Below are 14058 nucleotides of genomic sequence, written 5' to 3'. Positions count from 1 at the left end.
TGGTCACTATAGCAACAGGAAAATGGTCTTCGGCTGTGGACTTGGAAACTGGAGGAGGTGCTGTATGTGAGCTGAAGGAAAAGCGAAAAGTCTGTGTAACAGAAAGGATCCACCACAGAAACGCTTAGGTGGATTGTGAAGAGACTTGTGTTAGAGTTTGGTGAGGAGGACCGTAACGCGTGTGAGCAGCATCCTGTGTCGGAGACCGCCATTCTTCAGTGGCTGGCTATATTGATCACCGTAAGAGGATCTTCAAGTCTCTATTTATGGCAGCTGGACACCACAGTACCCGGGTACGGTAGGCTGGGCCCAGGAGTGCGTGCACGCAACCCTTTGTTTTGGTGCAAAAACACATATCTGTTCTGCTTAGGCTGATTATATAGGCAATAAGACTTGCTGACTCTGTTCTGTCAGTTTTTCAGTTACAGTTAAAATCTTAAAGGGACAGCACCACATGTTTGCATTGAATGTTGCTGTAGAAGATTTCCAGGACTGTGTTGCTGAGCTGTGTGGTTTGCCTTCCCACTGTTATCATCTGCCTTATCTGGGAGGCTTCAGCAAATAAGGGTATTCAGGGGGTTTATGGGTTTTGTCTATGTTTAGGTAGATATTTTGTAAGCTCTTGTGCTGCGCCACTAGTAGGTCGTGTTCGCACACACACACACACACACACACACACACACACACACACACACAATTACTCCTGCTACCCAGAGGGATTACCAGGTATTAGGCGACTGTTTAGACAGTCCCTTGGTTAGGCAAAAGTTGGTGAGAAGGTGTGATAAATCGCCATTACGACTGGTGCAGCATAGGGGTGTAGGCTTTTGGCCTTGTGAATAGATTGTTCTATTCCTTCTGTTTTATGCGTGTTTTTTTTTTTTGTTTTGCTAAAGTAAAACAATCATTTATCTACTCAACTGCCTAGAGTCCTTTTCCTGGTGCATAGTTTAGCTGTATACTGTGGAGCCCACCCTGTACACGACTTTCAATAAAGTATAAGTCGCAGTAGGAAGCTCACTGTGCTACAATGTGGCCGAGCGGGGCAGGCCAACCACCGTCTGCCATGTAAAGTGCATCTGCATGCTTTTCAACCTCTATGACTGTGGGGACAGCTATCACACATGCTTTTGGACGCAGACCTTCCACCTCTTTACCCGCAACAGGCAGTGTGATTGGCAGGTTGTCAGTTGTTTTAGAAGTGGAAACAGCTGCTGGTATTTAGCTCTCTCAGGCATCGAAAGCACCACCTTCGGATGAAGGCAACATTATATCTCCGCCTGCACTTTTCTCACAGATTGCCTGGGCTAGCTGCAGTTAAAAATTGGCTACTAGAGATAGAGAGGTGGGGTAGCTTTCTTGACAGCAGTGGTACGCCACTGACTATCACACACTGATACTATGTCCAAAGGAATTGCCTGGACTTTTTGTAGTTAAAATATGGCTATAGAGATGGAGACAGGTGGTGTATCTTACTTTACAAGACTGCTACACCGCTGACTATCACACACTGATACTATGCCCAAAGGAATTGCCTGGACTTTTTGCAGTTAAAAATTGGCTACTACAGATGGAGAGGTGGGGTAGCTTTGACAGCAGTGGTACGCCACTGACTATCACACACTGATACTATGCCCAAGGGATTGCCTGGACTTTCTGCAGTTAAAAATTGGCTACTACAGATGGAGAGGTGGGGTAGCTTTCTTGACAGCAGTGCTACGCCACTATCACACACTGATACTATGCTCAAAGGAACTGCCTGGGCTGATTTGGACAGATGCTGTGAAAAACACTTGCACAGCGCTGGCACAGACCTGCCTAGCAAAAATTGCTATGAACTGCTCTAATCTAGCCCTGAAAAGGGCTGAAATTACAACTAGTACCTACTCCCTAAACCGATGTCTCGATTGCACTTTATAGCACCCACAGCAGCAGCAGCAGCGGAAGCGGTGACTGACACACAACCGAAGAACTGAGATAATGGTTGCGATGGGGAAAATGGCCAGATCTTATAGGGCAAGGACATGTAACATACATAGCCAATGACACATGCCCTTGTTTGTCTGCCAAAAACGCACTTTGCTGTGTGTATGTCTGTGATTGGCTGACAGCCTGGCCCGCCCCACTGGATGCGCGGTTAGGAAAAAAAATGGCGATCGACATTCTTTCAGCACTCAGCAGCACTGATCTAAACCCTGTCCCCCCGCACACTATATGCTGAATTTGGATAATATTATTAACATTGAATGACAGTATTACAGTGAAAAGCCAGCTAGTAACTAGTTACGCTTTTGGTGATCGAACCGTTATCGAATGGTAACTCGAACAGTCGAACGTGAAGCTAATCGTTTGAGTTCGTCAAACGACTCGAACATCGCCAAAAACAGGTCAAACTTGAGATTGGGGAACAGTTCGATTCAAACACCTCTCATCTCTACTGATGATATAGAGTTTTTTCACAGCCAAAGGCATTGAATACTTGACCAAGATCAATGGTTGTCTCAATGCTGAACTATATTTGAGCATCCTACAAGACAAAGTACTTCATACACTCAAGTGCTGTGGGTATGAAAATGACAGCATACTGTTTCAGCAGGTAAAGACACAAAGCATAGGTGGAGATTAGCAAATAAATAGCTCAATGACAATGAAGTAGAGGTGCTGGATTGGCCCCCACAGTCACCAGGCCTCAACCCAATTGAACACTTGTGGGTAGAGTTTAAGAAAAAGCTGTATTCCTACTTAATTGAGTTGCTAGTATGCACCAACATTGGGAATGTGTAGATGAGATCTGGGATCAGATTTCGTTCAACACTTGAATCTGATCAACAGCATGCCCAGAAGGATACAGGCAGTGATGAAAGCAAAATATGGGTTTACAAAATAATAACAAAATAATAGAAATTATAATTTGGATTTGGGGATAATGAAAAAACCACGGTGTTGGCTGCGCTGCTATTAAAGTTCATAAAGATGATGGTATTGTTCCAAAAAAAACTTTTTTTATTGCAAGATTATAAGCCACAACGCGTTTCGGGGTTAAATGTTCCCCCTTCCTCAGGTAGCAACAATCATATGAAGTGGTATGCCTTATATATACATGAATATGTAGGTCCCCACACCCCTTGATTAATTCAACATATGGATCATAATGATCAATCAGCAGGGTTTTCAGGGACCTCGCCTCACAAAAATCAATTGTACATATTCACATTTGACAGCGATATTCAAGAAACCACAAATATATTTTGTCTCAAGTATATTGTGATACCCTCATCATTAAAAAAATCTTTTGAAATATATTTAGAAATTAATAAACATGAATAAAAAACTCATCAAGGAAATTACTTTAAAAACAAGAAAATATGAAATTTAGATTTTGAGATTTAAAATTTAAAAATAGAGGGTGAAATTGCATTAAATGAAATATAAATAAAAGAAAAAAATAAAAAAAAAAAAAAAAAAAACTCCTTCCAAAAAATTTTTTTTTTTTTTTTTAATTTATAGTGTTTGACATATGAAAAATACATTTGCTGAAAAATAACTGCCTATATAGTAATTAAACCATATTTTAACCTCAATTACTATATAGGCAGTTATTTTTCAGCAAATGTATTTATGTATTTTTCATATGTCAAACACTATAAATTATGGATTATGATCTGTTTTAGTTAGCGATCCATTCATGTATTTTTAGAGCTATCACTCTCACTTTTAACAATGAATATTTTAGCCCTGTATTGGAACCGTATAGTTACATATATTTTTGTTTGTTTTTTTTTTAAAAAAAAAAAAAAAAAATTTTGGAAGGAGTTTTTTTTTTTTGTTTTTTTTTTTATTTTTTTCTTTTATTTATATTTAATTTAATGCAATTTCACCCTCTATTTTTAAATTTTAAATCTCAAAATCTAAATTTCATATTTTCTTGTTTTTAAAGTAATTTCCTTGATGAGTTTTTTATTCATGTTTATTAATTTCTAAATATATTTCAAAAGATTTTTTTAATGATGAGGGTATCACAATATACTTGAGACAAAATATATTTGTGGTTTCTTGAATATCGCTGTCAAATGTGAATATGTACAATTGATTTTTGTGAGGCGAGGTCCCTGAAAACCCTGCTGATTGATCATTATGATCCATATGTTGAATTAATCAAGGGGTGTGGGGACCTACATATTCATGTATATATAAGGCATACCACTTCATATGATTGTTGCTACCTGAGGAAGGGGGAACATTTAACCCCGAAACGCGTTGTGGCTTATAATCTTGCAATAAAAAAAGTTTTTTTTGGAACAATACCATCATCTTTATGAACTTTAATAGCAGCGCAGCCAACACCGTGGTTTTTTCATTATCCCCAAATCCATTCTCCTTCTCCTTCTTGGAGTGCACGGGGCTGCTGCAGCTATTCCAAGACTCTGCCTGAATCACATCAAGCCTCTGAAGGGCCGGTGAGTCACCGGCATCTTTTCTACGGGTCCGTCCACCACAGAGGAGGAGCTGCAGCTCAGTGCTGGTCTGACGGCTGTGCTCTCCATGTGGGATATCGATCGTGTGAGCGGCAGCCTGAGCTGGAAATACTGCGGGCTGGAAAGGACGAGATCCCCGCTGATGCCATAGCGGTACACCGTGGACCTCCCTTCGGCTGTCTCCCCAGTGTTGTACCTGACGTACAACAGGATCAGGTGAGTGTGACCATCACACTGCACACGTAATAAGTTATCATTAGATTTTACACAGGAGCGCACCCTCTTTTTCAGAAATTATAATTTAGTTTTTAGGAACAAAACACATAGCGACTTGACAAGAGTCTGCATAACTAATCATATGCTAAAAATTTTGCAAGTCAACTTTATATATGAGATAGCCAAGATGATTGTCTATAAAATGAAGGTTGTCTCACTCTCAAAGCTGCAGTGGATGATGAGATATGGAGCCTGAAAGTCAAAAGTTCAAAAGATTATTACCCTTTTGCTCATCTATGTATACCTAAGGAATCTGTGCTGATCAGATAAGAGACCTTGAATCTGATTCATGAAGGCCAGGTATTTTTCTCCCCCAACTTGATGAGGGGGTGTGTAGGAGTCAGACATATTTGACTGATTAAAAGGCGCAAGCTTCTTAATGATTCAAGAGCTTCTGATGAGTGGTGTGCACCTCCATGTGCCATGTCAGATCTTACTCCAGTCGTTGACTGGAGTAAGAGTTCTGACATAAGAAATGCCACTGTTCATCATGAATTATATGAGCTGTGGCTTAATCCCCCATACCGCTCCATCTTATCAAGTTACACCCATTTTGGCATAGCTGGAAGAAACTGGCATGAAAACATAAAAGTCTTTTTTTTTGTGCAACCCTTCATATTTTTCAAAGCAATTTATACAAGGATTCTGTCAAAATTTCTTTGATGAATCAGAGCCTATGTGACTTTCTTATAACTGAAAAGACTAGGCAAAAATAATTGGGTTGAGGAGTTGTCAGGAAAAACAGCTGCAGTCCCCCAATACTAACTATATTTCTTGGCTTTTCAAATTATTACTGCCAATTCATCCAATATATAAAGCTGAATGTGTGTGTGTGTGTGTGTGTGTATGTCCGAGATTGGCATCTGCACCTTCGCAGCTACAGCCACTAAATTTTGCACTCTCACACGTCTGGACCCCGGGAGCGTCATAGGCTATGTTGTGAGGCGAAATTTTAATCCCGTGCATTCCAATTTACCAATCTATTTTGCCCCTATCTACATAATGGGGAAAAAGTGAAACGAAAAGTGTTGGAGGCAAATTGACAGCTGCCAGATATGAACAAGGGGGACTTAAAGAATGAGAGAGATGGCACCAAAGAGTATATACCGTACAGTTACTGTAGGTGGGGCCCCGACATGGGATACTCACCATACTCGGGGATATGAACACACACACAAAATGCGCCACACACTACCACGTGCTTGAACACATATACCACCCTCAGCACACATTTCACTACACATACACCAACCTCGCCACATAATTGCTCTAAAACACACACAAGTCTGGTACATATACCACTCTCAGCACACATTTCACCACACATACACCAACCTCACCACATAATCGCCCTAAAACACACACATCTGGTATTATCCTTCAAATATAAAAATCTGATTAATAAGCAGCCAAACTACAAGAACAACAAATGTACCATATAGGAAATACGGCAGCTGTCAGTCACATGACCTGTCTATTATGTGTATGTGTGAGCTAATATATACTGTCAGAGGGAAGGGCTTTCTGTTGCCTGGGGATTTATCAGGCTGCCAATAGCAACCAATCACAGCTCAGCTTCTATTTTGCTACAGTTAATTAATCTGAGCTCTGATTGGTTAATATATGCAACAAAGGACATTCTCACTATAAGAAAGCTTGTGTGAGGTAATAGGATGTCAGTTAGGGTGTGTTGTTGGAAAGACTGATGTCAGTCACATTACCTCTATGTGAGAGGATATAGAAATTGTCAGTTACAGACTTTGTTTACCACAATAATGCCTCATAAGAAAAAGAATTCCTTGGCACGAATGTCAGCTAATGTGAAAAGAAAAGCTGCATTACAGGCCAATGAAAAATGTGAAGACCGAGAAACAAGGCTGACACACATGAGAACAGCAGCTGCTTACTCAAGGGCCAATGAAATTTCTGAGGAGAGGGAAGCGAGGCTTGTAGATAGGAAAACAAGAGCTGCTTCATTAAGAGCTAATGAACTTTCTGAGGAGAGGGAAGCGAGAATTGCAGACATGAAAACAAGAGCTGATTCCTCAAGAGCCAATGAACTTTCTGAGGAGAGGGATGCGAGGCTTGCAGGCATGAAAACAAGAGCTGCTTCCTCAAGGGCCAATGAACTTTCTGAGGAGAGGGAAGCAAGGCTTGCAGACATGAAAACAAGAGGAGCTTACTCAAAGGCCAATGAACTTTCTGAGGAGAGGGAAGCGAGGCTTGCAGACAAGAGAACAAGAACTGTTTCCTCAAGAGCCAATGAACTTTCTGAGGAGAGGGAAGTGTGGCTTGCAGATTAGAGAAGAAGAGCTGCTTCCTCAAGGGGAAATGAGTCATCTCAGCAGAAAGAAGGCCGACTTGCCACTAAGAGAATTGCTATTTATTCCACCACGGCACAAGTAATTGTTGGAGATTTGAAACATGCTGCCTTTTGTTACCAGTCAGACATAAACTATCAGGATCATCCTAAAGTACAGATAGGAAAAATGGATGTGGTCTGCATGTACTGCAGTGCCCTGAAATGGAAAGATGAACCACCAGGTTTATGCTGTGCAAATGGCAAGATAAAACTTCCACCTCTCCTGTCACCAGCAGATCCCCTAAAGTCTCTGATGACAGTCACCAGTACAATATCAAAGCATTTTTTGGACAACATTAGGAAGTACAACTCTTGCTTCCAAAAAGAAATGTTTAGAACAGGATTTATGCCGAAGTTCAAGGACAGGTTTACCACTCAATTGGGTCACTGCTTCCATTACAAGGAGAAGAACCTCAATTTCTTCGACTCTTCTTCATTGGAAATGCAGAAGCAGAGGCTCAGCGGAGATGCTCTTTAACTCCTAACACTCGCCTTGATATTGTCACTGTTTTGCAGCAGATCCTTCACTCCAACAATCCATATTTTCAACTTTTCAAGACTGCACTTGAATGCATGCCAAATGACGATTACAAGGTTTTCATTCAAGCTGACAAAACACCACAAGGGGAACATCAGCGATGTTTCAATGCTCCCACATTTGATGAGGTAGCCATCCTGATTGTAGGTAATGATTTTCAAAGCCGTGACATTGTGCTTCAGAAAAGGAACAATAGTTTTCAATGAGTAGCAGAAACTCACAGATCCTATGATGCTCTGCAATATCCAATCATCTTTTGGCAGGGACAGGATGGCTATCACTTTGCAATACCTCAGACAGATCCTACAACAGGCAACCCTTCAGGAAAAAAAGTGTCTGCCATGGACTTCTATGCATATAGGATCATGACAAGATTTGCAGAGGAAAATCACATCTTGAAATGCAGACACCACTTCCACCAATTTATTACTGACATGTATGCAAAGATTGAGGTAAACGTCTTTTATATATCAGACAAAATCAAAAGAAGCTCAGGGCAGGGGAATATATTCACCTTAGAGATGCTGTTGCAAATGATGCTGATACAAAAGAGTTGGGGAAAATAGTTATTCTTCCATCAACTATCACTGGAAGCCCACGACACATGCATGAACAAACACAGGATGCAATGACTTATGTGAGAAAGTATGGCCGTCCAGATGTTTTCTTCACATTTACTTGCAATCCTGCCTGGGAGAAAATTGGAGGGCACCTGTTGCCGGGCCAAAAAACTGTGAATCTCCATGACGTTATTGCTCCGATTTTCAAACAGAAACTTTCAAAAATTAATCTCATCACAAAATCACATATTTATGGTGAGACGCAGTGCTGGATGTATTCAGTTGAATAGCAGAAAAGAGGCCTTTCTCACGCCCACATCTTGATCAGGCTGAAACAAAAAATACAGCCTACCAAAATTGACAATATCATCCGTGCAGAATTGCCAGACCCTCAGATTGACCCATTGCTGTTTGACACCATCACAAAAAACATGATCCATGGTCTGTGTGGGAGTCTCATCAAAAATTCTCCCTGTATGATTTATGTCAGGTGTTCAAAGCATTACCCACAATCCCTGGTCCAAGAAACCCAAACAGGACAAGATGGATATCCAGTCTACCGAAAAAGAAAGCCAGGGGATGGTGGTTTCACAGCAAAGCTAAAAATACGTGTTGGATCATCACTCCAAGAGATAGAAATTGATAACAGGTGGGTAGTACCTTACAACCCTTTGCTCTCAAAAATCTTCCAGGTCCACATAAATGTCGAATCTTGCAACTCTGTGAAATCAATCAAATATATCTGCAAATATGTCCACAAAGGAAGTGATCAAGCAGTTTTTGAACTCCAGAAAAATGGACCTATTATTGATGAAGCGGAGGCATTCTAGATGGGCAGGTACATAAGCAGCAATGAAGTTGTTTGGAGAATACTAGGATTCTCCATCCATAAGCACTACCCACCAGTTGTGTATCTGAGTGTGCACTTGGAAAATGGACAGAGAATTTACTTTAACCCAGCAAACTTGCAGCAGCTCCTAACATCACCTGAGACCACCCTCTTGGCATTTTTTGAGCTGTGTCAACAAGACCCTTTTGCAAAAACAATTCTTTACTGTGATTTACCAAAGTACTACACTTGGAATGCCTCCAGAAAAACACTGGAACGGAGGAAAAGGGGGGCTTGATATTGAAGGATATCCAGGGGTGAAAGCAACTGATACTCTTGGTCGTGTCTACACTGTTCATCCATCAAATACAGAGTGCTTATACCTGCGCATGTTACTTCATGTTGTCAACGGCCCTACATCATTTTTTGACCTGAAGACCATCGAAGGACATATGTGTGAAATATTCAGGGAAGCTTGCCAAAGAAAAGGACTTCTGGAAAATGATGGACATGGGACATGACCCTCAGTGAAGCAGCAGCCACACAAACCCCAAAGCGACTAAGACACCTCTTTGCTATTATTCTAACAACCTGTAGCATTTCAAATCCTTTTGAGATTTGGACAAAGTACAAAACTAATCTCAGTGAGGACATTCTCATGCAGATTAGAAGGGAAAATCCTCAGCAACTCATCAACTTCACTGAAGAAATGTTCAATGAAACTTTAATGCTCCTTGAAGATCAGTGCATAGCAATGTCAGAAAAAGCCTTACAGTTGCTTGGTTTGCCTGCTCCAATAAGAAATCCTGAAGGCATCCAAATGTGTAGGGAGATTTTCATAGAAACAAACTACAATATCGATGAACTGACAGCATTTGTGTCTCAGAATGAGCCAATATTGGTACCAGATCAAAGGGACGCGTATAACTACATTTTAAGTTTCAGTGAAATCAATAAAGGTGGGGTTGTCATCCTTGATGCTCCAGGTGGAACAGCTAAGACATTTCTAATCAACTTGCTCCTGACAAAATTTCGACAACAAAATAAGATTGAACTTGCAGTGGCATCTTCTGGAATTGCAGCTACGCTTTTAAAAGGTGGCAGGACAGCACATTCGACATTCAAACTACCACTTAACTTGTCTCATAGTTACAGCCCCATGTGTAATATTGCCAAGGGATCAGGACTCGCCAAATTGCTTCAAAAATGCAGTGCCATCATTTAGGATGAATGCACCATGTCACACAAAAGGGCTCTGGAAGCAGTGAACAGACTGCTGCAAGACCTGTGTAGCAACAAATATATCATGGGAGGAGTAGTTGTTGTTTTGGCAGGTGACGTCCGCCAAACATTACCTGTTATTCCAAGATCAACCCCTGCAGACAAACTCAATGCTTGTCTCAAAGCATCATACCTTTGGAGAAAAGTAAAGAAAATGTCACTGAACACAAACATGAGGGTCTACATGAGGGGCGATGTTTCTGCTGGACTGTTTTCGAGCCAGCTGTTGACTATTGGAGATGGCAAAGCGCCAGTAAACTCAACCACTGGACAGATCACATTCCCAAGCAACTTTTGTTGCATTGTGACTTCCATTGAGGAATTGAAAGCAAAGGTTTTTCCAAACATTCAACTCCACTTCAAAAACTCTGGCTGGCTGTGTGAAAGAGCTATTCTAGCTCCCAAAAATGACAGCATGAACATGATCAATCTTCAAATTCTAAATCTCCTTCCAGACGTGTGTACAACCTACAAGTCAGTGGATACAGTAATAGACCCTGCTCAAGTATTATTTTATCCAACTGAGTTCCTCAATTGCTTGGAGCCACAAGGACTTCCTCCTCACAACCTCTTTCTAAAACCTGGAGCACCTATTCTGCTATTGAGAAATTTGGATTCACCAAAGCTGTGTAATGGAACAAGACTCTTGATTAAGATCCTGTTTCCACAGGAGGCAACCATTTTGACCGGATGTGCCACAGGAGAAGATGTTTTCATTCCAACAATTCCTCTTATTCCATCTGATTTGGCTTTTGATTTTAAATGCCTCCAGTTTCCTGTTCGACTGGCATTTGTTATGTCAATCAACAAGGCTCAGGGTAAGTCATTGAAAATAGTTGGAATCGATTTACAATCTCCATGATTTTCTCATGGTCAACTTTATGTGGCCTGTTCAAGAGTTGGAACAGCCAAAAATCTGTTCGTCTTTGCACCTGAAGGAAGAACTAAGAATGTCGTTTATCAAAAGGCTCTTGAATAAGGAGTAGAAGATTACTTCACATTACTTGGCCAATTTAGTTAAATCTGTGTGGAATATCTGTGGTGTTGAAATATATGTTATGAAATGCTTCTATTAGCTTAGTTTTTGCCTTTTAATAATTACATTTCTTTCTATTTGTTTGTGGTTTTTGTGTGCAGAATACATTTTTGTTAATGCATTCTATTTTGTTAACAGCAGTTATTAATAGAGATGATCCACCCTCCCTGGCGTTCGAGTTTGGTTCGTCGAACGGAGGCTCCGTTCGATGAACGTTCGACGAACCGTTCGACGAGCCACTCGAAGCCCATTGAAAACAATGGTAGGCAAACACAAACACATAAAAACACATTATACCTGTACACATACAGTTAATAAACATTGCCATAACACTTACAAGTCCCAGCGACGCATCCTGCACTCTGTCTCCCACTGCTTTTCCTTCCGATAATCACTGCGTCCTCCCGGTAACCAGCACTGATGAAAGGACCTATCGTGACATCAAAATAGCATGTCACCAGTCACGTGTCTATTATCTCATTGGCTACAGACTGGTCACATGGCTAGACGTCATGCTAGGTCCTGTCAGTGCATCTCTCCGGTACGCGGTGATCGTTCCAGCATCTCCGTGTACCAGTGAAATGCTCTGGCACATGGTCGGCTTCCCCGTTCCTGCATGTGTGCGTTCTTTACAGAGTCAGCCCACATTCAAGGACTGATTGCCACAGCTGGTGAATAACGGAGATCCCTATTGCTATAGCAACCCACCTGTCAGCAGTGACGTCACCGCTTACAGCCCGCAGCTTCTGTTCACTCACTGAGTGAATAGACTGCACGGGAGCAGCAGTGTTCTTCCTCCCATGCTGTGCTGCCTGATGTAGCAGAGCTGCATGGGTTGAAGGAGAAAGAAGACAGAAGACCATGGATCGTGGAGGGATGAGAGGGAGTAATAAACATGGAGTCTCTAAGTGTGTCTGTGTATTTATTTCTATTAAAGTATTTTTTCTCTGTGTGGTGTCTTTTTTTTTTAACCCTTTATTTGAGATTCTTAATGGCCGGGTCAAAGTTGTCTGACATTAAGAATCTCTGGCTTAATACTAGCTAGTAAAACAAAGCTAGTATTAACTCATTATTACCCAGCAAGCCAACCGGCTTCAGGGCTGCTGGAAGAGTTGGATACAACACCAGATGATGGCGGTTCTATGAAAGAGCCATTTTCTAGGGCAGCTGCGGATTTCAATTCGCAGCAGAGTTGCCCAGAAAGCTCAGGCTAACCTGTGCTGCGGATTCCAATCCCCAGCTGCCTAGTTGTAACCGGCTGGACACGAAAATGGGGCGAAGCTCATGTTGATTTTTTTTTTTTATTTTTTTCATGAAATTCATGGAATAATTAAAAAAAAAGCTTCCCTATTTTTTTAGTTCCCAACAGGGTACAAATAGGCAGCTGGGGGTTGGGGGCAGCCGTACCTGCCTGCTGTACCTGGCTAGCATACAAAAATATGGTGAAGTCCACGTAATTTTTTTGGTGGGAGAAAAACTCCTCCATACAGTCCTGGATGGAGTATGCTGAGCCTTGTAGTTCTGCAGCTGTTGTCTGCTCTCCTGCATACACTAGTAAATGGAGCATGCTGAGCCTTGTAGTTCTGCAGCTGCTGTCTGCTCTCCTTTATACAGACAGGCAGCTGCAGAACTACAAGGCTCAGCATACTCTATCCAGGACTGTATGCAGGAGTTTTTTGCCCCCCCCAAAAAAAATTACGTGGGCTTCGCCATGTTTTTGTATGTTAGCCAGGTACAGCAGGCAGCTATGGGCTGCCCACAACCCCCAGCTGCCTATTTGTACCTGACTGGCAATTAAAAATATAGCTTCGCCCAATTTTTGTGTCCAGCCAGGTACAACTAGGCAGCTGGTGATTGGAATCCGCAGCTCAGGGTGCCCAAGCTTTCTGGGCACCCCTGCTGCGAATTGCAGTCCGCAGCCGCCCCAGAAAATGGCACTTTCATAGAAGCGCCATCTTCTGGCTCTGTATCCAACTCTTCCAGCTGCCCTGGTGATGGGTGGCTCGCTGGGTAATAATGGGGTTAGGGCTAGCTGTATATTATCAACTGGCCCTAAGCCCGAAATTCATTGTGTCATGCCAATATTACACATGGCCACCATGAATTTCTAGTACAGATAAAAATATTTATTTTTGTTGTTTTTTTTTTTGTTAGAAATAATACACAACAGAATTAGTGACTCCATCTTTATTGAAATAAAGAACCCCCCTCCGCAGTAATCCTGGGTCAAGGGTCCCGCGCCGTCCAATCCGGATCCAATATCATCTGATCGGTTTGCTGGAAGGCAAAGCGATCAGAAGATGTGTCAGGTTCAAGGGCCTGAATCACATGACACAGCAGCTGATTGTATAAACGGCTTTTATACAGTCAGCTGATGCATCAGTGCAAAAAAAAAAACTACACACTTCATTGCAGACTCCTGTCCGACAGCAGCAGCTGATAGTTTAGCCGGCTGGGTGGTAAAAGCCGGCCTCACCGCTCGACTTATAGTGTCAACTTTTTCTGTCAGGTGACCGCATCAGCTTATCATCGCCAGGTCTGAGAGAGAGAGAAGATAGCGAAAAGAGAGAGAAAAGAGAGAGAAAATAGAGAGAGAAAAGAGAGAGAACAGAGAAGAGAGAGGGAGAGAGAGAGAAGAGAGGGATAGAGAAGAGGAGAGAAGAGAGGCAGAGAGAGAGGAGAGGGAGGGAGAAGAGAGAGA

General features: G+C 41.8%; 1 pseudogene; it reads left to right on the top strand.

Moving 5' to 3' along the window:
- Positions 1-10277: 10277 nt before the first annotated feature.
- LOC142246640 (ATP-dependent DNA helicase PIF1-like) lies at positions 10278-11300 on the top strand (annotated as a pseudogene).
- Positions 11301-14058: the final 2758 nt, after the last annotated feature.

Source organism: Anomaloglossus baeobatrachus, chromosome 7 (assembly GCF_048569485.1).
Source record: "Anomaloglossus baeobatrachus isolate aAnoBae1 chromosome 7, aAnoBae1.hap1, whole genome shotgun sequence".
NCBI lineage: Eukaryota > Metazoa > Chordata > Amphibia > Anura > Aromobatidae > Anomaloglossus > Anomaloglossus baeobatrachus.
The sequence above is the reverse complement of the archived record's forward strand: the minus strand, read 5'-3'. Positions and strand labels throughout refer to the sequence as shown.